We start from the raw sequence: 25,003 nt of genomic DNA, 5'->3' as shown, positions 1-25,003 counted from the left end.
AGAGTATACATATTCATTACATTTCCCAGAAATCATTAACATATGCAAAAGTCTCTGTCTTCATGCATGCTTAGTTTTAGTTCCTGGCTTAATTAGCACAATTCTCACTAGCGCCACCCTCTTATCTATTCTTCTCAAGATACAAGGTTGGCCTCCTTATCTAGAATACTAAGTTTCAAGGCCTTTTTATCTACTGTGTGTAAGGTCGGCCTATTCACAAGGTGTTCCTAACCATCTGCATCATTTCAACCAAAGAACTGTAAATCTCTTCATTGTTCCTTCCTATTAATCCCTATCAATCCCTCCTTTTCTTTTGAGGGTATATAGTTAAAACTATATCCCTCAATAAATCAAGCTCCTTTGAGACTATAGGAGAACTTCACTGTAGTTCCTCTTATATTAGTCTCACCTTCTCAGAACTTTGGTTTCCAATTATAGAACAACATTTCCAAAAACACTGTATTATTACATATGTGCAAAGCAAGCCCAATATAGCAATCAAAAGAATACCTAATAACTTCCTCATCCGCTGACTAAGGTTGGGAATCCAGGAGGTCAAACTGATGTAGTAGGTATAGTTTGTTCGTTTTGTAATTTCGAACATTGTATACTGTTCTCTTCGTTTCTGTAATTTTAAAACAATGAAGATGTGATGCTTAAAAAATTAGGTATTGTGTTTGTAGGTGTGTAGTATTGTTAGACTCTAGTAAAGATTAACCTTAAAATCAAGAACCATAAATGAACGTGATCCAGACCTGGCTCGGAGACAAACCTCGACCTTATAAGGACAGAAAGGAACGGATTCACGAAGAGTTCACTACCCTACCGACCACCAGAGACCACCCGAGACCCTCAAGAAGACCCCAAAGACTTTAGTGCGCATGTGTCTAGGATGATGTAATATTATAATTAGTTCTTGGAAATTTAAGGAATATGTAAAAGAGAATCTTAAAATATGTATGAGAAGCATGGATATAAACAGAAAGGTGACTAGACCAGGTGTGCTTGATTTGTGGCAAGTCAGGCCTGAATAAAACAATATCTCTCCTGAGCGTGTGGAATTGGTTACGTGCACGCCGGGCACGAATCCGCTTTTCGGACGACAGTTTTTGGCACCCCAGATGGGAGTGCTGTGAAGCCTTGCCCGCATCGACTTGCCGCCTCTCGGTGGGGAGACCCTGCTCTCCGGACTCCAGCGCGCACCGACCTTTTGATCGGGGACTCCGTGAGTATCCTCCCCAACCAGAGCAGGTGAGCGACTCAACGGTGCAACGCTAAGGTAAATGAGATATTGTTCTGGAGTATAAAATTGCGCATACATTTGGTAAGGAATTGTGGCCAAAGGTAAAAAGGTTTATTCATATGCGTTTGACAGTGACGACTGGAGTATATGAAGTTGTGGTGCCAAAGGTAAAAAGTACATTCATATACGTTTGACAGTAACGACTGGAGTATATGAAGTCGTGGTTAAGAACGTTCTTTTGGGGTAAAAATATGGGAACTCAACAGTCTAAAGTAACTCCTTGCTCTCCCCTTAGGATGCATCATAAAACATTGGGGAAAATTTGGAGGAGATCCTTTGAGAAAGGTTAATTGAGTATTGTACTAGACGGTGGCCAATGTATAAATTGGAAGATGAGGAAAAATGGCCAGAATTGGGAACTCTACAGTATAATACTATCTTGCAACTGATGTTATTTTGTAGACGACAGGGTAAATGGGATGAGGTCCCTTATGTGGACTTGTTTTTTAGCTTGAGAAATGATCATGAGATTCGGAAGAAATGTAAACTTTTAGACTCAGATTCTAATGTAACGATGATGATGATGGAGGACAAGGAACCAAAAGCACATTGTTGTTCTGCTTGTAGTATAGGAAAACGGTGTTTAAAACTAGGAGAAGAGGAAGAAGATATACAGATGTTGGTGGCACTGAGTAGAAATGAAAGTTCTGAAATTGGAGCAAGGGGAAGTAATACATTTAGTCCAATAGCTGGCAGAACTAGGACCCAGCAGGGGTCTGTTTTACTAGCACCCCTTCGTCAGGCTGTGGGCCCAAGGCGGGAACCCGTATTTGTGAAAGTACCTTTTACAACTTCTGACTTAATGAATTGGAAAGAACTAGCACGGTCATATAAAGAAAATCCCGAAAAGATGTATAGATCCTTTAGGACAATTATTGAAAATCATAATCCAGATTGGCAAGATATTCAAATTCTTTTAAATAATTTGCTTACTCCTGAAGAAAAGAGGGTAGTATTGGAAAAAGCTAATATGGAAAACGAAAGAATAAATGCAAGAGAAAGTCCTGCTCATTTTATGCTAACACAGGACCCAAATTGGAATCCTAATAGTAATGATGGGAAATTAATGATAAAACAGTATCAACAATTGATTTTATATGGAGTAAAAAAAGGAATATCCCGTCCAAAGAATTTGGCAAAATTAACCCAGATAATTCAAGGGAAAACAGAAGATCCGTCCACCTTCTATGAATGCTTATGTGAGGCAGCCAGAAAATGGACGGATTTAGACCCTGAAAGTGATGAGAACAGGGCAATATTCACTACTTTGTTTGTTGGACAAGCAACCCCTGATATTCGAAAGAAATTGCAGAAAGTGGATGGCATTACAGGGATGACTATATCACAGTTGATTGATATTGCCTATAAAGTATATAATAATAGAGAAGAAGAAGAAAAGAAAAACCAGGAGAAAGAAAAAATAAAAGATAGGAAGCAGAAAGCTGCTATTCTGGCAGCTGCTTTTGTGAATGCTCAAGGATGTGCTGAAGGTAGGGGAAGAAGATATTTGAAAGGTAGAGGCAGAGGCTATTTAAGGGGCAAAGGTAGAGGATGTGGAAATATATTTAGACAGTCTGCTCCAGTGGGGATCAATCAATGTGCTGCATGTAAGAAACAAGGACACTGGAAAAACGAGTGTCCAGAAAATAGAAAAGTTAGTCAGCCACGACAGATTCCACCTGAAGCTGATCTGCTTATGATGGGAGAGGAATCTGAATGATGGGGGCCGGGGGTAAAAGAAGATATTTTCCCAGCCAAGCCCCTGGTTCCAGTAAAGCTGGGAGATGAAGTAGTCAATTTTTTAGTGGGCACTGGAGCAAAATATTCTGTTATAAATACATGTAAAGGACCAATGAGTAAATTTAATGTATCTATTGTTGGGGTCACGGGAAAGAAAGAGGTAAGACCTTTTTTGAAACCTTTAAAATGTAAAATTGGAGGAAAAACATTGATGCATAAATTTTTATATATACTAGAATGCACCATGCCTCTCTTAGGACAGGATTTATTGAATAAATTGGGAGCACAAATTACCTTTAAAAAAGGAAAAATCCAAGTTTATTTTCCTGAAGCTAATGCCTGGCAAGCCCAAGTTTATTTATCACAGACAAACACAGATGAATCTGAAGAAATTCCAGAAGAGATTAAAGATGCAGTTTACCCTTTTGTCTGGGCAACGGAGAAACCAGGAAGAGCGAAGAATGTGGAACCGGTAAAAGTTGAATTGAAAACAGGAGTTCGACTGGTAAGAAAGAAACTATATCCTATTAGTATAGAAGCCAGAAAAGGTTTGGAACCAGTAATAAATAACTTTCTTAAATATGGACTTTTAAGAGAATGCCAATCTGATTACAATACTCCTATCCTTCCAGTGAAAAAGCCACATAAGCAAGGATATAGGCTGGTTCAAGATTTAAGAGCGATAAACCAGTTAGTGTTGGACATTCATCCAGTAGTCCCTAATCCATATACGCTGCTAACAACTATCAATGAATCAAATGCATATTTCTCAGTTATAGACCTGAAAGATGCTCTCTTTTGTATACCTCTGGAAGAAAACAGTCAAAGGATTTTTGCCTTTGAATGGGAAGATCCGTCGACTGGGAGGAGGACTCAGCTCTGCTGGACTGTGCTGCCACAAGGGTTTAAAAATAGCCCAACCATCTTTGGAGCAGCCCTGACCAAGGAACTGGAACAGTGGTCCGGTAAGGAAGATCAAATCACCCTCCTTCAGTATGTTGATGACATCCTATTGGGAGCAGATACTACGGAGATCTGCAAAGAAAAGACTGTTAGCCTGCTAAATTTTTTGGGAATGACTGGCTACGGGGTGTCAGAGAAGAAAGCACAAATTGCAAAACAAACTGTAATTTATTTGGGGTTTGAGATTTCCCAAGGACAGCGAAGATTGGGAAATGGTAGAAAAGAAGCCATTTGCAGGATGGCACCCCCTCAATGGTGGATAACTTCACATGGACAATGTATAGTAACCCCCGAAATCATGGAGAAAACTGATGGTCAAAACCCATACTGAGACACATATGGGAGCAGAAGCAATGGTTGAATCGGTAAAAAGATATGCAATAGGGACTAAAATGTTATTGATTGCTAAAAGTGTGAATAATAAATGTGAGATTTGTCTTAGGAATAATCTGAAAATACAAATCCGACCCCCTCCTGGAGAGGTAAGGAGAAGCATAACTCCCGGTGAGTATTGGCAAATAGATTTTTCAGAATTACCAAGGTGCAATCAATACCGATATTTATTGGTATTGGTAGATACCTTCTCTGGATGGCCAGAAGCTTTCCCGTGTCGAACCAACAAGGCAAAAGAGGTAACAAAACACTTATTAAAGGGAATTATTCCAAGATTTGGAGTCCCTTTAGGGATATCCTCGGACAGAGGTCCACATTTTGTGGTGGAGGTTATTAAGAATATGAGTAAGACACTAGGAATCAAGTGGGATTTGCATGCCCCTTGGAGGCCACAATCTAGTGGACAAGTAGAAAGAATGAACCAAACATTAAAGAGACAGATTTCTAAGATATGTCAGGAAGCTCAGTTGAAATGGATCGAAGCTTTACCACTTGCCTTGTTAAGAATTAGGGTGACCCCGAGAGCTAGAGAAAAAATAAGCCCATTCAAAATTTTGTATGGTAAACCTTACAATGTTAATCTAACAGGAAAATCTGAACAAATGCATGTGATAGGGGAAAAAGTATTAACTGGATATCTCTTGTCTTTGAGTAAAGTGCTGAGTTCTTTACACAAGTATGTTCTTTTGAAGACATCTTTACCTCTTGAATTTCCAGTACATTCATTCAGTCCAGGAGATCAAGTTTACCTGCGAACGTGGAAGGACAACCCCCTTGGAGAAAAGTGGAAGGGACCCTTTCAAGTGTTATTGATAACAAACACTGCTGTAAAATTAGAAGGAATAGATTCTTGGATTCACTACACTAGAATAAAGAAAATACCTCCTAGATTGTGGAAATCTATACCTAAAGGACCATTGAAGTTAACTTTAAGGTGTACTTGATGAATCACCAAGAAATACTACTGAACTATTTGTAATAGTTAAATTTTTACTGTTAGAAGAGGAATTAAATTATTTAAAAATTGAGGTTTAGAAGTAAAAATGTGGAGTTTGTTGATATTAGTTATGACGATCAGTAAAACTGAATCCCAATTTTTATTGCCAAAATGGGATAGAAATTGAAATATCTGGGAGCTTTTAGGCCGAGAAGTAACCAACATGTCTTCTTTTTGTATTGCAGCAGAGAATTCAGTAGGAGGAATGTACAGATCTTGCCTTGTGGGAATACCAACTCCTCTAGAATTGATAAGGAACTACACAATGTTTCAGAGCTTTGACATCAAGTTAACTTACCATAGTATTTATAGTCTGGGAAAAACAACTAGATACAAGGAGAGAGGGATGTTAAGAGTTAAGGTACGAGGAACACTCCCAGCTGGACATTGTGTTAAGTTTGTAAATTGTACCCAGCAAATGTAACAGGAGGTCCATGTTCAATTGGGAGGATGGCTCCGTTGCTGATAAATAAAAAGAACTTAGAACATAGTGAACAAGCTAAAAGGAGTGTACACCAAGTATCAGAAGATTGTGACTCGCAAGTCACTTTATATAGTTCAAGTGAAATGTCAGCTGCAGCTATCCGAGTGCCTGGAGTTGGAGTAGCCATGAATTATCACACCATAAGGAGAATTACTTGTGCTTTAGTTAAAGATATAAATTATACTTCTCCGGCACTTTCAGCTATCGGCATGGAAATGACACAAATAAGAGAAGCTACTCTTGAGAACAGGGCTGCAATTGATTATTTACTTTTAAGACATAATCATGGTTGTGAAGAGTTTAAAGGTATGTGTTGTTTTAATTTAAGTGATAATTCACAGTTGAGGAAAAAATTCAACAACTGAAGAATTTAGCATCTGGATGTAAGGAACGAGAAGGGTTAGACCTTTCTTGGTTATTTTCGTGGCTTCCAAATTTGAATTGGCTCAGGCAATTGTTTTTATTTGCGATACTGATCGTCATTTTAGTTATAATTACTTGTTGTATGATTTGATGTATGTCTTTTTGTAGACCAAATGTGTATAAGTAAATGGTGTGAGACTCATGATGCTTAACATCATAAGTCTCAAAGGGGGGAATTGATGTAGTAGGTATAGTTTGTTCGTTTTGTAATTTCGAACATTGTATACTGTTCTCTTCGTTTCTGTAATTTTAAAACAATGAAGATGTGATGCTTAAAAAATTAGGTATTGTGTTTGCAGGTGTGTAGTATTGTTAGACTCTAGTAAAGATTAACCTTAAAATCAAGAACCATAAATGAACGTGATCCAGACGTGGCTCGGAGACAAACCTCGACCTTATAAGGGAAGAAAGGAACAGGTTCACAAAGAGTTCACTACCCTGCCGACCACCAGAGACCACCCGAGACCCTCAAGAAGACCCCAAAGACTTTAGTGCGCATGTGTCTAGGATGATGTAATATTATAATTAGTTCTTGGAAATTTAAGGAATATGTAAAAGAGAAACTGAAAATATGTATGAGAAGCATGGATATAAACAGAAAGGTGACTAGACCAGGTGTGCTTGATTTGTGGCAAGTCCACCGAGCACCCAGGCCTGAATAAAACACTATCTCTCCTGAGCATGTGGAATTGGTTAACTGTACGCCGGGCACGAATCCGCTTTTCAGACAACAACGGGACCAACTCTGCTCAGGACTGTATGGCTCAGCTCTATTTCTTTGGATCTCTTGCAGTCCCCGAGGGTTACCTGCTGGCCACCATGTCCTCCAATCAGTACCTGGCCATATGTCATCACATGCTCTATACAAGCATGATGAACTGGAAGGTGGTTTTCCCACCGGCAGCTGGCTCGTGGCTTGGGGGAATGACTAGTTCCACCATCATCATATACATCTCAAGCCAATTGAAGTTTTGTGGCCCCAGTCCAATTGACCACTTCTGTGATTTGACCTCTTTGCTGGAGCTCTCCTGTAGTGACACCAGGCTGCTGCAATGTCCATCTGAGGTGTAGTCTTGCCGTTTTTGTTCACTCGGGCACCCTATGTCTGCATTACAGATGCCATCCTGAGGCTCCCATCGAGCATCGGGGGCAGAAGGCCTTCTCCACCATGTGTGAGAAGTGAAAGCCTTCTCACACATCACTGTGGTCAGCATTTTCTAAGGGACACTTCTTCCTGTCGATTTGCTGCCTGGGACACCCCCACTGAGAAACCTGAACAAAATCTTCTCCTCTTTCTACACCATCCTCCCACCCCTGGTGAACCCACTGTAAGCCTGAGGAACAGAGAGGTCAAGCAAGCCTTGAGAAAAGCTATCAGGAAAGCTGTGGCCTGCACCGAGAGTGCACACTAGCTGTGCACCACCGGCTACACAGCACTCCTAGTTCTCCTCAAAAGTGTAGGGGTGATGTGGAGGGAATATATTATGTACCAGGCATATCTCTGGAGGTGTCTGGCTTTCAGGACACTTTTAGAAAGGCCGTGGGGGAAAGGGAAGAATTCCTTTCAGAAACATGACTCTTCCCTAAAAGGTAGCGGAAGAAAGTGTCTTTGCCTTATTCCTTTGAGGTAAAGAGAACATTGTTGCGTGTGGGAACTGTGTACACAGGAACTATAATCTTCCTGCATAAGATGCCAATAAAGACCATCCAGAAAGCTACTGGGGGTAATCAGGCGTGTGCATCTTGAAAACCAGCAGTTTCAGCAATCTGGCAGTGCTGCTTTTACAGACTCCTGCTCCAGATGTGTGCTCTGAACTGCAGGTTTTGGGGTTGTGCTGGCTGTGGTGGGGCTAGCCATGAAAAATGAGCTAGGCATGAGAACAAGGGGTCAGAAAAGGAAAAGGATACTTGGGAAAGATTTCACCCTCCCCCAAGTAGAAGTTCACAGTTCAGTTGCTGAAACTTCTTAATCTCTTCTGTTCTTTTCGGTTTGTTTTGGGTTTTTTTTGTTTGGTTATTTGGTTCGTTTTGGGTTTTTTTACAGTCATTAACTTTTACCGTTCCTGTTTCCTTAGCATTTGCAAAACAACCACATCGCTTTGCAAATTTGTGTCTTCCGGGTGTTTAACACCTTTCTCTGAAAACCAGCCTATTCCGCTAAGGAAAGGTACGTGCTTGTGTTGCTGCCCGCAGTCAGAACCTGCAAGGAGCTCTGGCTGCAGGGAGATATCTCGGGAGCTCCGGCTTTTTAGTGCGAGCAAGGTCTGATTCATTGCTGGAAGGCTTATGGACAGTGGTGAACAGCATGTTTCTCAGGGATGCGTAACACTTTCTTCTGGCCTCAGGTTATTCGCCTGCAAATAGGATGTGCTGATATTATCATTCATGCTCGCGTGATCCTCCTTTTAAGACTTTCAGGGCAGAATCTTTTTAAATTATCGACCACGATGCATGCAGTCCACTGCAGGTGATTCCCAGGAGGCTGTCAATCCCAGTACCCAGTGGGATAATTCATGCATGGGCCTTTTTGTTTCCACTTCAGACAGGACAAAACAGATCTCAGATCATATTCTTGTTGAAAAACTGAATGCCCTAGGGGCCCAGAGAAATGGGTCAGGGGTCACCTTCCAGGAGACCATGGTCTTCTGAGATGCCCTGAAAAAACCTGATACCCAAGGTAACGACAATGTCCCGCTGAGCTGGCTGGCAGCAAGAGAAAGCTGAAGACCGAACTGGTGATGGCTCTCACCAAACGCCAACTCCCTGTCTAGCCTGTCGAACTTTCAGGAGTACCAAGCACTGGAGCGGCACATATCTCATTTGCATACAGATAACGCAGGGCTGCTAAAGGTGTCTGCTGTCTCACACGCTCTTTGATTTACTGACATGTTCCACGGATGGGAAAATTGCTAATAAGAGATCTATTTCGGTCTGAGACCTATCAAAACTAAACCATTAGTGGGAGGGACAAAAAGGCTGATTAATCGTCCCAGTCCCAGAGTGCTTATGTGTTCTGTTGGCAATCCAACTATCAGCTGGTCATCTCTCCTGGTGCTGCTAACAGTACTTGTAAAAAGTGCCTGTTAGGCTGTGATTGTCTTTATGCACCTTGCATATCAAGACGAGAGAAAAAGCAGCATCCTTAATATAAATGCAGCTGGTAGGAGCAGGGGTTCATCATCCAACCCTTTGGCTGGGTCTGAGGTAAATGTTGAGTCTCCGTTGGTGTTTTTGAGGGCTGTCTCTCTGCTGTGGACTGACTGTGGTCAGAGCTGGGGGCTTTCTCCTGTGTAAGAAAGAAAAAGGGGCTGCTTTAAAACCCTGGGTGTTTGGGATAGGAAGAAGGATTGCAAGCATGCGACTCAAAGGCAGTGAGACAAATATCTGAGAAAAACCTGATTAATGGTTTGTGAAACTCTTTGACAACAAAATTAATGGGATCAGGGTTGGGGGTGGGAAGGAAAAACTTGCAGGAGCCAAAACTCTTTGGAGTTCTGTTCTTGCAGATGGAAATGTTTGGAACTTCAGATGGAAGCTGCTGTAGCTGAGCTAGAGCAAGACCAAAACAACTGCATGAAAGCTTTTATTTCGGTTTGAACCAGGATCATTCTGTTGCAACAAAAATCCCTAGTTCTGTGCAGAATCACAACAAGCTGCGGCTTTTTGTTGTGCACATGGGTGGTTTGCTTAAATAAGCACCCGAAGGCTAATTCAATCTTTATCAAATCATTAATGCTCCCCTCCCTTGCATATGTCTGTATGCAGCTATCTTCCTTTGTTTCTGCATATCTGTGCAGTTATGTACATGAAACACCCTCCTGGCCCATCCTGTCTGCTGCTCAGCTGTGTTCTCTGTTCGTAATCACCCATCAATCTCCACTTGTCCCCAGTGAAAATAGCTTCATTATTTTCTTTCTCTTAGCAGTTAAGGAATATAATTTTTTAACTCCCAGTAGAAGCTTTCAACTTTGGTGTCAAACAAATTTCAGAACATTTACTGAGCCCGTCACCCATGCCCCCCCCGTTCAGATCAAGTGGATGTGCTCCTTCTTGTCAAAGGACTTCCTTAGCGAGAATTAAGGTGAGGTAGAGGCATGTGGGACAGAGAGCTTCATTAGTGATAAAAACAGCCTAAAGTTTATTGAGTTAATTCAGGAATGAAGCTGCTGTTATGGTATGGCAGTTGTCACAAATGAGTGGTTTTGAGGCTGCTTAAAGCATCACTGGCAAAGGTATCAGCAAGAAGTGATTTTAATAGAAAACTATAAAAGGGTGACTTAACAGAATTTGATGGCAAGGTTCACTCTATTACTTATTACATGGATTAAGTATACACAGGGAAAATTGTGTCAGAATTGTGTTGGAATGATTTATAGAAAGACCGATGACAAAAGGGTAAGGAAGACCCTCCTGTTCAGTCACGAGGTTCAGAGAAGGCCTGGCTGCATCCAATCTTAGTCTCAGTCTTGGACAATGGTTTATATCTAATACAAAAGGGATAAGAAGACCCTCCCGTTGAGTCATGAGGTTCAGAGTAGACCCCCTTGCTCTCTAAACTCCTTCTCAGAGAGGAGTCTAGGTGTGGCTGGATCCACCGCTAGTCTCAGACCTGGGCAACGGTTTATGCCTACGGGATTACATGTGTTTAGCAGCAATTTAAAGTTCATTCACAGTTTTGAGGTAGATCATAAATTCTAACAACACTTAATCATTAACTGATTTGGCAGTTACAAAGTGAGGTAGTCAAGTTTATTACAACTACTCAAGCAACTTAACTACAGATTGTGCTTATCATTGATTATCTAAATCAATACACACAAACACACACAGAGAGAAGATCTAGATCAATTCATATATATATATGCTACCAAAGCTAGATAAGTTTATAAAGGCCTAAAGCTACATGAATTTATGAAGGTGTACCTGTTAAAAATTCCCCTCGAGTCTGTGAAATATTCACGTTAAATGCCTTGGCATTTCTCGACTGGTGAAGGGTTGAGCCCCGAGGAGTCTCGGCCAAGGAGTGTTTCAGCCCAGGTCCTGGTGGCCCTCTGAATATCACAAACTCGAGAGTTTGCGAGCTCTGAGAGGCGTCCCACTCAGAGGGAGACTCTGGGCGCAGCCCGCTGCGGTCCAGGAGAGCTCAAAGGGTCTCACTTAGGACTGCTGTTTATAGGTTTGCAAGATGATTTGCTTTAGGTAGGGAACATTACCAGTATATATCACTGTCGATCATAAATTCTTCAGTCTTCTGATCCTGCAGCTAAACAAGTGAGTGACATTCAGTGCTGGGGTTCAGAACCAGCAGTGTTCTTCCAGGGCTAGGTGCAAGGGCCCTACCTGGAGCCTCTGGCAGAAAGCACCAGGGGAGACTCGAGTTCGACCCTTAGGGTTCTGGAGTCAGGGATACAGAGGATCCGAGGCCCACTACACTCCAACTGAAAAGGAGATATTGGCAGCATATGAAGGGATTCGAGCTGCTTCGGAAGTGGTTGGTACTGAAGCACAGCTCCTCCTGGCACCCCGACTGCCAGTGCTGGGCTGGATGTTCAAAGGGAGGGTCCCCTCTACACATCATGCAACCGATGCTACGTGGAGTAAGTGAGTCATGCTGATCCCATTTAGCCAAGGATTTGCTAGCACAAGTCCCATTTTGATGCCCGCGTAATAAGAAGTCTGGTTCCAGAAGTGTCTAGAAGTCTGGTTACAACTTTATGACTGCGTGCACATTAACAAAGGATCAGCCCCCCATTGCATAAGGATTATATATGCGTACTCTCAGGAATACTGACAGCTCAACCAGATCATGCGTATTACGAAAGTGTTAAAGTATGTCAGGAGTGGCTGCCGTCTCCAGCATCCTCCTCCCAGAACCCTCCTGCCTGGCTGCTGGAGCCCAGGCCAGTGCCCCCATTCCAGGGGTCTCTGCCCAGGATGAGGGATGCAGCTGTTAATGTTAATCTTAATCAACATTAATCTTCAAAGTGTTATCATCTTGTGTATAGCCCTCACCCAGAACTGGGTTAAAAGACCAGTTAATAAGAAACCAGAATGATGAAACTAGTGAGTGGGGTTTTGATTGGAGGAGATCAAGATGTATGTGTTTTAATTTAAGAGCACTATGGTGATGGATGGTTTGGTTTGTTGTGGATTCTATATTGCTCGCTTCTGTAATTTTAAACAATGAAGACTTGTTGCTTAGAAGTTAGGTAACTAACAGGGGTGTGTTTTAGAAGTAGTGATAATTAATTTTAGCTATGGAAACTATAAACAGACGTGGTCCAAGCATGGCTCAGGGACAAATTGCGACCCTATAAGGTAAAGAGGAAATAAGTTCATGAAGAGTTCACTACCCTGCCGACCACCAGAGACCACCCGAGACCCCCAAGAAGACCCTGAAGGCTTTAGTGCGCATGTGTTTAAGATGATGTAATATTATAATTGGTACTCGGAAATGTAATGAATATGTAACAAGGAAATTCAAAATATGTATGAGAAGCAGGGATATAAACAGGAAGGTGACTAGACCAGGTGTGCTTGATTTGTGGCACGTCCACCGAGCACCCAGGCCTGAATAAAACACTATCTCTCCTGAGCGTGTGGAATTGGTTACTTGCACGCCGGACACGAATCCGCTTTTCGGACAACAGTTTTTGGCGACCCAGATGGGACTGCTGTGAAGCCTTGCCCGGATCGACTCGCCGGCTCTCAGTGGGGAGACCCTGCTCTCTGGACTCCAGCGCGCACCGACCTTTTGATCGGGGACTCCGTGAGTATTCTCCCCGACCAGAGCAGGTGAGCGACTCAACGGTGCAACGCTAAGGTAAATGAGATATTGTTCTGGGGTATAAAACTGTGAAGGAATTGTGGCCACAGGTAAAGAGGTATATTCATATGCATTTGACAGTGACGACTGGAGTATATGAAGTTGTAGGCGCCAGGGGTAAACCGGTATATTCATATGCATTTGACAGTGACGACTGGAGTATATGAAGTTGTGGTAAAGAACGTTCTTTTTTGGAAAAGATATGGGAGCTCAACCATCAAAAGTAACACCTTGTTCCCCCTTAGGATGCATCATAAAACATTGGGGAAAATTTGGGGGTGATCCTTTGAGAAAGAATAAATTAATTGAATATTGTACTAAATGGTGGCCAATGTATAAATTAGAAGATGAGGAAAAATGGCCAGAATTGGGAACCTTGCAATATAATACTATTTTACAATTAATGTTATGAGGTACCTTATGTAATTTGTTTTTGTTTTTTTTTTTCTTTCTTTGAGAAATGATCATGAAATTCGGAAAAAATGTAAGCTTTTAGATTCAGATTCTAATGTGATGATGATGATGATGAAAAATAAGGAACCAAAAGCGCATTGTTGTTCTGCATGTAGCATAGGAAAACGGTGTTTAAAACTAGGAGAAGAAGAGGAGGATACACAAATGTTAGTACCACCAAGTAAAAATGAAACTTCTGAAACCGAAGCAAGAGGAAGCAATACTTTTAGTCTGATAGCTGGCAGGACTAGAACCCAGCAAGGCTCTGTACTGTTAGCACCCCTTCGCCAGGCAGTGGGCCCAAGGGGGGAGCCAGTATTTGTGAAAGTATCATTTACAACTTCTGATTTAATGAATTGGAAAGAGTTAGCAGGATCATATAGAAAGAATTCTGAAAAGGAATATAGACCTTTTCAAACAGTTATTGAAAATCATAATCCAAATTGGCAAGATATTAAAATTCTTTTGAATAATTTGTTTACTCCTGAAGAAAAGAGGGTAATATTAGAAAAAGCAAATATGGAAAATGAAAGAATAAATGCAAGAGAAGGTCCTGCTCATTTTATGCCAACTCAAGACCCAAATTGGAATCCTAATAGTAATGATGGGAAATTGATGATTAAACAGTATCAACAATTAATTTTGTATGGAGTAAAGAATGGAATACCCTGCCCAAAGAATTTGGCGAAATTGACTCAAATAATTCAAGGAAAAACAGAGGACCCATCCACCTTTTATGAATGATTATGTGAGGCAGCTAGGAAATGGACAGACTTAGATCCTGAGAGTGATGAAAATAGAGCAATATTTACTACTTTGTTTGTAGGGCAAGCTGCTCCAGATATTCGAAAGAAATTGCAGAAAGTGGATGAAATTACAGGAATGACTATATTATAATAATAGGGAAGAGGAGGAAAAGAAAAATCAGGAAAAAGAAAAAATAAAAGACAGGAAACAAAAAGCTGCTATTCTAGCAGCTGCTTTTGTAAATGCTCAAGGATCAGCTGGAGGAAGAGGTAGAAGATACTTGAAAGGAAAAGGCAGAGGAGGTAGAGATATGTTTAAACAATATACCCCATTAGAATTTAATCAATGTGCTGTATGTAAGAAACAAGGACACTGGAAAAGTAAGTGTCCAAAGAACAAAGAAGCAGTCGTGACTCAGTCACAGCAGATACCACCTGAAGCTGATTTACTTATGATGGGAGGAGATTCTGAATGATGGGGACCAGGGGTAGAAAATGATATTTTCCCAGCTGAGCCCCTGGTTCCAGTAAAGCTGGGAGATGAAGTAGTCGATTTTTTAGTAGATACTGGAGCTGTTATAAATACATGTAAAGGACCAATGAGTAAATTTAATGTATCTATTGTTGGGGTCACGGGAAAGGAGGAAGTAAGGCCTTTTTTTGAAACTTTTAAAATGTAAAATTGGAGGAAAAACACTGATGCATGAATTTTTATATATACCGGAATGCACCATGCCTCTCTTAGGACAGGATTTATTGAATAAATTGGGAGCACAAATCAACTTTAAAAAAGTTGATTTTCCTGAATCCAAGTTCATTTTCCTAAAGCTAATGCCTGGCAAGCCCAAGTTTATTTATTACAGACAAACACAGATGAATCTGAAGAAATTCCAGAAGAGATTAAAGATGCAGTTTACCCTTTTGTTTGGGCAACGGAGAAACCAGGAAGAGCGAAAAATGTGGAACCGGTAAAAGTTGAATTGAAAACAGGAGTTCGACTGGTAAGAAAGAAACAATATCCTATTAGTATAGAAGCCAGAAAAGGTTTGGAACCAGTAATAAATAACTTTCTTAAATATGGACTTTTAAGAGAATGTCAATCTGATTATAATACTCCTATCCTTCCAGTGAAAAAGCCACATAACCAAGGATATAGGCTGGTTCAAGATTTAAGAGCGATAAACCAGTTAGTGGTGGACATTCATCCAATAGTCCCTAATCCATATATGCTGCTAACAACTATCAATGAATCAAATGCATATTTCTCTGTTATAGATTTGAAAGATGCTTTCTTTTGTATACCTCTGGAAGAAAACAGCCAAAAGATTTTTGCTTTTGAATGGGAAGATCCGTCGACTGGGAGGAGGACTCAGCTCTGCTGGACCGTGCTGCCACAAGGGTTTAAAAATAGCCCAACCATCTTTGGAGCAGCTCTGAATAAGGAACTGGAACAGTGGTCCGGTAAGGAAGATCAAATCACCCTCCTTCAGTATGTTGATGACATCCTATTGGGAGCAGATACTATTGAAATCTGCAAAGAAAAGACTGTCAGCCTCCTAAACTTTTTGGGAATGGCCGGGTATAGGGTGTCAGAGAAGAAAGCACAAATTGCAAAACAAACTGTAATTTATTTGGAGTTTGAGATTTCCCAAGGACAGCGAAGATTGGGAAATGGTAGAAAAGAAGCCATTTGCAGGATGGCACCCCCTCAATCTACAAGAGAGTTGAGAGGATTTCTAGGAATGGCTGAATGGTGTCGCCTTTGGATTCCAAATTATGGTTTGATGGCAAAACCATTGTATGAGGCAACCAAAGGCCCTGAAGAAAATCCTGCCTCTTTAATGCCAAGTGAAAGAGAGAGTAATCTTAACCATGATTGTTTATAAGTCATTGAACAGGTATATGCCAGCAGGCCAGATCTGAAAGATGTCCCTCTCCAAACTCTGGATGAAGAATTATTTACTGATGGAAGCAGCTTTGTTGTAAAAGGAGAAAGGAGGGCTGGCTATGCTGTGGTAACTTTAACTGAAAATCGAGAAGTAAAAGCATTACCTCCAAATACATCCTCCAGAAGGCAGAAATTATAACCCTGACAAAAGCCTTAAATTTAGCTAAAGAAAAAGAGTCAACATCTATACAAATTCTAAATATGCTTTTTGAAGTTGTGCATGCTCATGGAACAATATAGAAGGAACGAGGACTTTTGTCTGCCAGTGATACCCTTATAAAATATGGAACAAAGATTTTAAATTTGTTGGAAGCAATACAGAAACCTAAAGAAATTGCAGTGATTCATTCTAAGGCTCATCAAAAAAGGGACTCAAAAGTAATACAAAGAAATCAGAAAGCAGATGAAGCTGCTAAATGTGTAGCATTAAATACTATGATTTATGTTTTAATTCCATCAAAAGAAATTCAGGTGGAATCCCCAAATTATAGTGAGAAAGAAAATAAATTAACTATGCTATTACATTTTAAGAAGAATGATCAAGGATGGTGGATAACTTCACATGGACAATGTATAGTAACCCCTGAAATTATGAAGAAATTAATGGTCAAAACCCATGCTGAAACACATATGGGAGCAAAGACAATAGTGGAATCTTAGGAACAATACAAATCCGACCCCCTCCTGGAGAGGTAAAGAGAAGCATAACTTCCGGTGGATATTGGCAAATAAATTTTTCAAAGTTACCGCGATGTAACCAATACCGATATCTATTGGTATTAGTAAATACCTTCTCTAGATGGCTGAAAGCTTTCCCGTGTCGAACCAACAAGGCAAAAGAAGTTGTGAAACATTTGTTGAAAGAAATAATTTCAAGGTCTGAAGTCCCTTTAGAAATGTCCTCTGATAAAGGCCCACATTTTGTAGCGGAAGTTATTAAAAATATAAAGAACCAAATATTAAAGAAACAAATTCCTAAAATATATCCAGAAGCTCAGTGGAAATAGATTAAAACTTTACCATTTGCCTTGTTAAGAATTAGGGTAACCCCGAAAACTAAAGAAGAAGTAAGTCCATTTGAAATTTTGTATAGTAAACCCTATGATGTTAATCTAACAGAAAAATCTAAACAAATGCATGTAATAGGAGAAAAATGTTACACCAGAATAAAAAAAAAAATATATCCTAAACTGTGAACACCTATACCTAAGGGACCATTGAAATTAACTTTAAGGCGTACTTGGTGAGTTATCAGAGATGTTGTTAAATTATTTGTGATATTTAAAATATTTATTGTTAGAAAAAAACCTCCAAATTAATTAAGAAATTGTAAATTTAAGAGTAGAAAATATAAAGCCTGTTGATATTAATTATGACGATCAGTAAAGCTGAATCCCAATTTCTATTGCCAAAATAAGATAGAAATTCCAAATTTAAATTGGCACAGACAATTGTTCTTATTTGCAATACTGATCGTCATCTTAATTATAATTATTTGTTGTATGATTTAATGTATGTCTTTTTGTAGACCAAATGCTTACAAGTAAATGATGTGAGACTCATGATGCTTAACATCATAAGTCTCAAAGGGGGGAATTGTTAATGTTAATCTTAATCAACATTAATCTTCAAAGTGTTATCATCCTGTGTATAGCCCTCACCCAGAACTGGGTTAAAAGACCAGTTAATAAGAAACCAGAATGATGAAACTAGTGAGTGGGGTTTTGATTGAAGGAGATCAAGATGTATGTGTTTTAATTTAAGAGTACTATGGTGATGGATGGTTTGGTTTGTTGTGGATTCTATGTTGCTCGCTTCTGTAACTTTAAACAATGAAGACTTGTTGCTTAGAAGTTAGGTAACTAACAGGGGTGTGTTTTAGAAGTAGTGATAATTAATTTTAGCTATGGAAACTATAAACAGATGTGGTCCAAGCATGGCTCAGGGACAAATTGCGACCCTATAAGGTAAAGAGGAAATAAGTTCATGAAGAGTTCACTGCCCTGCCGACCACCAGAGACCACCCAAGACCCCCAAGAAGACCCTAAAGGCTTTAGTGCGCATGTGTTTAAGATGATGTAATATTATAATTGGTACTCGGAAATGTAATGAATATGTAACAAGGAAATTCAAAATATGTATGAGAAGCATGGATATTAACAGAAAGGCGATTAGACCAGGTGTGCTTGATTTGTGGCAAGTCCACCGAGCACCCAGGCCTGAATAAAACACTATCTCTCCTGAGCGTGTGGAATTGGTTACTTGCACGCCGGGCACGAATCCGCTTTTCGGACAACACAGCTGCCACTTTTTCATCTGCAGGTTCAAAGCTGAGCACGTATCCCAGACACACACATGCACAGACGTAAAAGGACATTGGCAGACAAGGTGCTGCTATCAAACAAGGTGCTGCCTTTTACAGCACCTACATACAGGACTTGAATAACACATGTCCTCATGTGCCCTAGTGTGACTGACCAGGTTTGGTTTGAATCACTGTCTCCCTTATCATTTGTCGGTCAGGTTTGTGTCCCTGCATGTTCTTGTTTATGGCTTCCTCCTATTATTATTATTATCCTTTTTTTTTGCCTTGAGAAGGTCCTTGACCAGATACCCTTAAAGGAGAAGACATTGCCCTTCCACATACCCTTACAGGAGGGACCAGCATGAGTGAGGACACTTCACAGCCTCTTCACAGGAGCAAAAACTATTTCCCTCTCTGGATGTTTTCTTCAGTTAGCCCCCTTCTTCATCCTGGGTATCTGCACTTTCTTCCATGTAGCTGTCATGTCCTTTGACCGCTACGTAGCCATGTGCCGCCCTTTGCATTATGCTACCTTCATGAACAATAGGTTCTGTCTCCAGCTGGTGCTGGGCTGCTGGGTGGTGAGTTTCTTCTTGGTGTTCTACCCACTCGCAATTATACTCCATTTGCCATTCTGGGCCCAATGTCACCAACCACTTCTACTGTGACATAGCGCCACTGCTCCAGCTCTCCTGCACAGACACCGGCCTCATTGAGAAAGTAATGCTGGTGACAAGTGTTCTAATATTACCTGGCACCTTATCAGTAACTGCCTTTTCCTATGCCTACATCGTCCACACTGTCACACACATCCAGTATTCAGCAAGCAGGAAAAAGGCCTTTTCCACATGCTCTGCCATCTCATTGTGGTTGCTGTTCTGTACAGCAGCTCCATCTTCAGGTACATCTGACCAAGCCAGCGGGGTGGGAGGGATTTTGACAAAGTTGTGTCTTTCCTCTACTGTGTGATTACTCAGCTATGTAACCCTTACATCTACACCCTTCACAATGAACAATCAAACAGGCCCTGGAAGATCTGGTAGCAAGGTGATTTGTAGGCTCTGATGATATTTTGGTCTCCAGAGCCTCAAAGCAGTGAGTGCGTGTGAATGACTTCGTAGCAGAGTTCCCAGTACCCTGAGGGGTGGGGTGGGGGCATAAAGGTGATGCATGGGGATGGATTAGGTGAAATTCACCTCACCTAGGTGTATAAAGACTATGACGATGCCTGTTTCTCTGCCCTGACTACATACATCTCTTTGACTTCATCAGTTGGAAGTAGCCACATTGGATCCATTTGAAACGAGGTGGGGTGAAATCCAAGGCAGACAACACAGACATGTCAATCAACTCTTTAGACTGCTATAGGGAATTAAAATCAGTACTGTATATACCTCAGAGAGAGATGCCTAACCTTCAGAGCAGATGACACGTCACCACACAGAAAGTTCCTGTCATAGTGCCTATCATTTCATTTACAGAGAGGTACGTGGAGGTGAGTGACGGATTCCTCCCAGATTTCTGCAAGCAAATGTTTTGAATGGTGGAAGCTGGAAGTTCATGCCCCACTGAACTGCTTTCCAATGCAAAGCTCATTTTCTTGTGCATGTTAGCAAACTGTCAGGACCCTGAGTGCGCTAATAGGCCCTTATGTCCCTGGCCAGCCTCACCTGGGGCCTCCACCCACACCCTTTGAACATGGATGCAGGAGTCTCATTTAAGCACAGGCCTGGGCATTCAGTTCCTACCTGACCTATGTCGTAGCAGTCCCAGTCTCCATTTCAATCACAGTCATGCCCATGTCCTAAAGTCCACAAAGAGAACCCTTCATTTTTATCAAGTTCTTCCAAGAAATTGTTTCTGCCTCCATGTCTGCTTCAGTAGAATGGAGCTTGGGGGTTCTCAAGATGTCCTGGGTGCAGTTTTGATGTCCTTGGGTTGTTCCATGCATCATCATTCCCTGCCTTTGGTTTTCTACTCAGCTGCTTGGGAAAGAAACTTCATTTCTCTTTTCTCCTTGCAGGGGGCTGACCAGAGCAAAAGGCTGATCAAAGGGGAGTACTCTGATCTTTAGGCATTTCCACAACATAAAATTGTATCACTGTAACAGGAAAAAAGTAAGCAAGAACTTTGGCACTGACAGCAGTGTTTTATATTTTCAGGCTAATATTTGAGCTCACACTCTTTTTCAGAATTGGATACAACCTTGGAAAACAAGTCTTTACGTCTGACCACTCCTCCCATGGATGTGCTATGTGGAGGATCCCCTGAGATTCATTCAGAGTTCAGTGTACAGGTACGGGAATATGATGTCAGCTGGGTAAGCCATACAAAATGGAGAAAATGAAGTCTCAGCTGGCTGTCAACATAATACTATGGGTGATTTATTCCATCCTTAGGCAGATGGAGATTTCTTAGTCCTCTTCTCTGACTTCTTTGTCTATAAGATCCACCTTTAATGACTAAAATGTGATGATGAGGGTCCCAGCTGGGACTCAAAAATCTCTAGCTGTCTCACTCAGGAGTGTTGTTCATTACATACGTACAAGTACATAGGTATGTGTATGCATCTATCAGTCCATGGTGATTTCAGGAGTGGTGCTTGAACTTGGGACGGAGTTCCCAGAGCCTGCTACTTAGACCATTTGCACCTGAAGGCCTACAGGTCCTGTGTGAGGCAGGCCTTCAGGCTCTATGTCCTTTCCTGGAGGGCAGGTGACTCAGCCTAGAAGCCAGTGGGAGAACCGGGCTGTGATGAGGGCACTGTGGATGGTCAGGAAGTGATGGGAAGGACAAGGTCCAAACTAGCAGTGGAGAGCAGGCACCCCTTGCTCTGTCTGACTGGCAGCACATCCATGTTGGTCAAGAATGGATTTTAACCTTGCACAGAAGTGAGAGCTACAGGCAACGATGACATGGCGGATGCATCATGAGTCATTAGGGTTGCCTTTACACTTCCTGTGTGCACCTTCTGCCTGTAGGTCTGAGTCTCCTCTGCAGGCATCTGGAAGCTGTGGAGGGGCTTCAGCATGCTTACCGGTAGAAGTTACCATCTATGGTCTTTCCAGAGACAGCACAAATGAACAGGTTCCTCCAGAGGCATGGTCAGTCAAAAAAGAAAATCCTCTCACATGGGGGGAAAAATGCCCTATGGAAAGACCATATCCCAGTACGCCCCTTTCTCCCCTGCCCCTCATTGACTGTAAAGGGGGCTTACCACATCATGTTTAGATGCCTACACTGCAGGTGCCTAAGAACAGGGGATGGTGAGCTTCACGCACACAGCTGTAAGTGCCACAGAAATTCATCCGGTCTGTGATTTCCTTGCTTGCAGTGGATTTTATCTAATCCTGTCAAAAACAGAGTGGACTTTTTGAACAGCTGCAGTGGTATTCCTCTCAATGACAGTATTTGATTTGGCATGTGGTCATTCCAAAGCTGTGAGGTGTTTTATAATTTCCCCAGCTGCCTTGTTGGGACAATCACAATCTAGCCCAATGGAAAGCTTAGGAACAACAATCAGTGCTGTGGAAATATCCAGGAAGGACAGGACCTAGAGGAAGAAGTACATGGGCATGTGGAGGGTGGGGTGCACTGTGGCCATGAAGATAAGAAGGTTCCCAATGACGGTGATGGTGTAAATTAAGCAGAATGTGAAGAACAGCAGGTGCTGCAGTTCTGGGTGGTTGGACAATCCAGAGAGGACAAATTCGGTCAGCAGTGTGGTTTCCTGGTTCTGGTCCCTCTGTTGGCTTCATCTGGGAGGAATCAAATGGACAGACTGTCAGAGGAGTAGTCACTGCACCAAGGTCATGGTGCTTCAGCCAGTTACTGAAGCAAAGAGTCTCTTGGGAATCCCTGGAGAGCCACTGGATCGAAGGGTGCAACCCTAGAGCTGGCTTAGCTGAACAAAGTAAGAAGGCAATGGCTGCATGAGCTGAAAGTGCGTGATGTTGGTGCTCTCTGAGTTTCATTGTTTGGTATAGTGACCAAGCACACAACTAGGAGGAGTTGGTATTTAAGGGTTGGCCCCATTATGGGTGTAGGGTTAATTGTGCTCCCCCCAAATGTCAGGTCTGTGATCCCAACTGGTCCCATAGGTACTCCCTGCACTGAAGGGAAAGCCCAGCTGACAACCAAAACACCCACAGTCCAAAGAAAGCAAAAACAAAACAAAGCAAATCCAAATACCCTTTGTCTGTAGACCGGCAAAGGAAGAAGGAATAATTGGAGGGAAAGCTACCCTAGAGAATGCTAAGAAAGTGTAGAGGGTGAAGCTCAGTCGTACCTGCTTCATTAGTCACAACGCCTCATTACCCCGATGCGTGTTGCTGTGTGTGTGGTGCAGATGGGATATTCATGCAGTGCTGTGCCAGCCGTGGCAGCTTTGTGTTTTCTTACTGCCCAGAATGGGAAACTGATGCACAGAAAGAGAGAAGAAGTTAGCCTGCCACAGAGGAGAAAGTGGTCATTAATGCTGCGTTCTTCAGACTTGTCATCTCTTACCAAAGGGGCAACCAACCCCTGGACTACCCTAGTAAATCTCAAGGCACAGAATGGCTTTTGGCAGCAGAAATGTGTCCATATATGGGGACAGAGGGAGGAAGCACCTTTTCCACTGTACACACATGGACCTGGTCAACAGATCACAGAACATAGAGAAAGACACATCATCTAAGCAAGAGCAGCACATACAGGCCTGTTGTGAGACGTTCATTTGTTCTCCTGACTTAATCCCAGGGCCTAATTCTCACATTCAGCACCTTTGCTTGCAGTGTTCTGGAGGTCTCTTGGAGAAGGACTTGAGGATGTCTCCAGCAGTTTCTTCTTCAACAACAGGGAATACATAGAATGTGATTGCAGGGTGCAAAGGCTCATATTTATTCATTAGTTCTTTGCATTTCCTTGCGATCCCTTTTGCAGAGATGTTGCTGTCACTTTTTAAGTTAGATGCCCTCACCCCCACCCCACCAAGTGTGCTATGGGATTTCTCTCTTCTTTCTTCAGAAATCTCTACTGGAGAGACAGAAGCACACCTATACTAGGACTTCCCTCGCCCCTTTTACAGGTGATGTGGTGAATCAAACACTGAATGTTCCATTTCTTTTACTGTGGTGCAGTCAGTTAATCAGTAGGAGTTCGGCTTCCCTTAAGACATCCCTGGGATGTCTTAAATTACTTGATATCTATTTTTGGGTTTCTGACCTAAAGAGAGAAGTGAAAACAGTGGGAGATGAAGCCGCAGATGATTTTAGGTTATAGAAGAAAGGAAGAAAGAAAAAGAGAGAGGAAGGAAGGAAGGAAGGAAGAAAGGAAGGAAGGAAGGAAGGAAAGAAGGAAAGGAAGGAAGATTGGTTGTAGTGTGAGATGGGGGCAGAAAGCCAGGCCTGCACCAATATGTGAACATGTGATGGTGCCGAGGCTCCAGTACTGGACGGAGTAGGTCATGGGTAGGCTAGGAGTGATGTTCTTTGTCACTGAGGCCTAGCAGTTAATGGCTGCTCACCGTTGCCTCTCCTGTCTTTCCTTCTGCCCCTCCCTAACATTTTGTCTACCAGGAACTGTATGACAGAGAGGACCACCTAAAAGCTGGGGTGCTATTGCACTTCTCTTACCTCATCTCTGACGTAGATTTGATACAAGACCTGTTCATTCTGTTCCCATGACTTACTGAATTTCTGAATAATTACCCACACTGAGATAACTGCTGTAGTCTATATTTCCTGCCTATCTTCCATTGTAGTAGCTCATGATGAGATCAATTTACATGAAAAGTCATGTGGTTCTGCTGTTATCCTTAATCCATTGAGCAGCTTGCCCGTTCTCCCACAGATTTTCTGGTCTTGGTGAGTCAGCACCTGTTCTTTGAGTGGTTGTAGAATCACAGGGAATCAAAATGAGTTTTCCATAATTCTTCATAGAACTGCAGGTACTAAATGGACAGTCGAACATTTCATTTTATGGCAAGTGTGCTAGTGTGTAAGCACATAATGACAGACAATGTTTTGTCTTTAATAATTGCTTCTTCAAACAAGTGTGTTTTACTAACCATGTCATATATCATGAAGATGAGATCCTTTTAATGAGCACAGAGCAAGGCAGGGTTTTTAACGTTTCCTTTAAAAACACTTAAAATTTTGCAGGTAAGAGGCTGTCATTGCAGATATCAGAACAGACACAGGGGAAAAAACAACCAACCAAATGAACGAACAGGACTGAGAGAGGAGAAGAAAAAGAGAGAGGCAGAGGAAGCAAGTCATAGAAGACACATGCAAGCCATCCACAGAAATAGTTTCTGGCTGATAAAAACGGCTCTAAAGTAACAAAGAATGCTTGCAATAATAGTGGGTGGCATAACCCAATGCTATGACAGGGATCTTTCTAACGATTCTGCAACATAGAAGATCATGTTCCTGTGCCCA

The 25,003-nt window shown here is 41.8% G+C and overlaps 2 pseudogenes; one reads left to right on the top strand and one right to left on the bottom strand.

The window, feature by feature from the left end:
• The window catches only part of LOC142091658 (von Willebrand factor A domain-containing protein 5A-like), a 39,971-nt pseudogene extending 18,931 nt beyond the window's left edge, over positions 1-21,040 (top strand).
• Positions 1-25,003, bottom strand: part of LOC142091706 (von Willebrand factor A domain-containing protein 5A-like) — a 521,312-nt pseudogene that overhangs the window by 381,629 nt on the left and 114,680 nt on the right.

Source organism: Calonectris borealis, chromosome 22, assembly GCF_964195595.1.
Source record: "Calonectris borealis chromosome 22, bCalBor7.hap1.2, whole genome shotgun sequence".
NCBI classification, from domain to species: domain Eukaryota; kingdom Metazoa; phylum Chordata; class Aves; order Procellariiformes; family Procellariidae; genus Calonectris; species Calonectris borealis.
The sequence above is the reverse complement of the archived record's forward strand: the minus strand, read 5'-3'. Positions and strand labels throughout refer to the sequence as shown.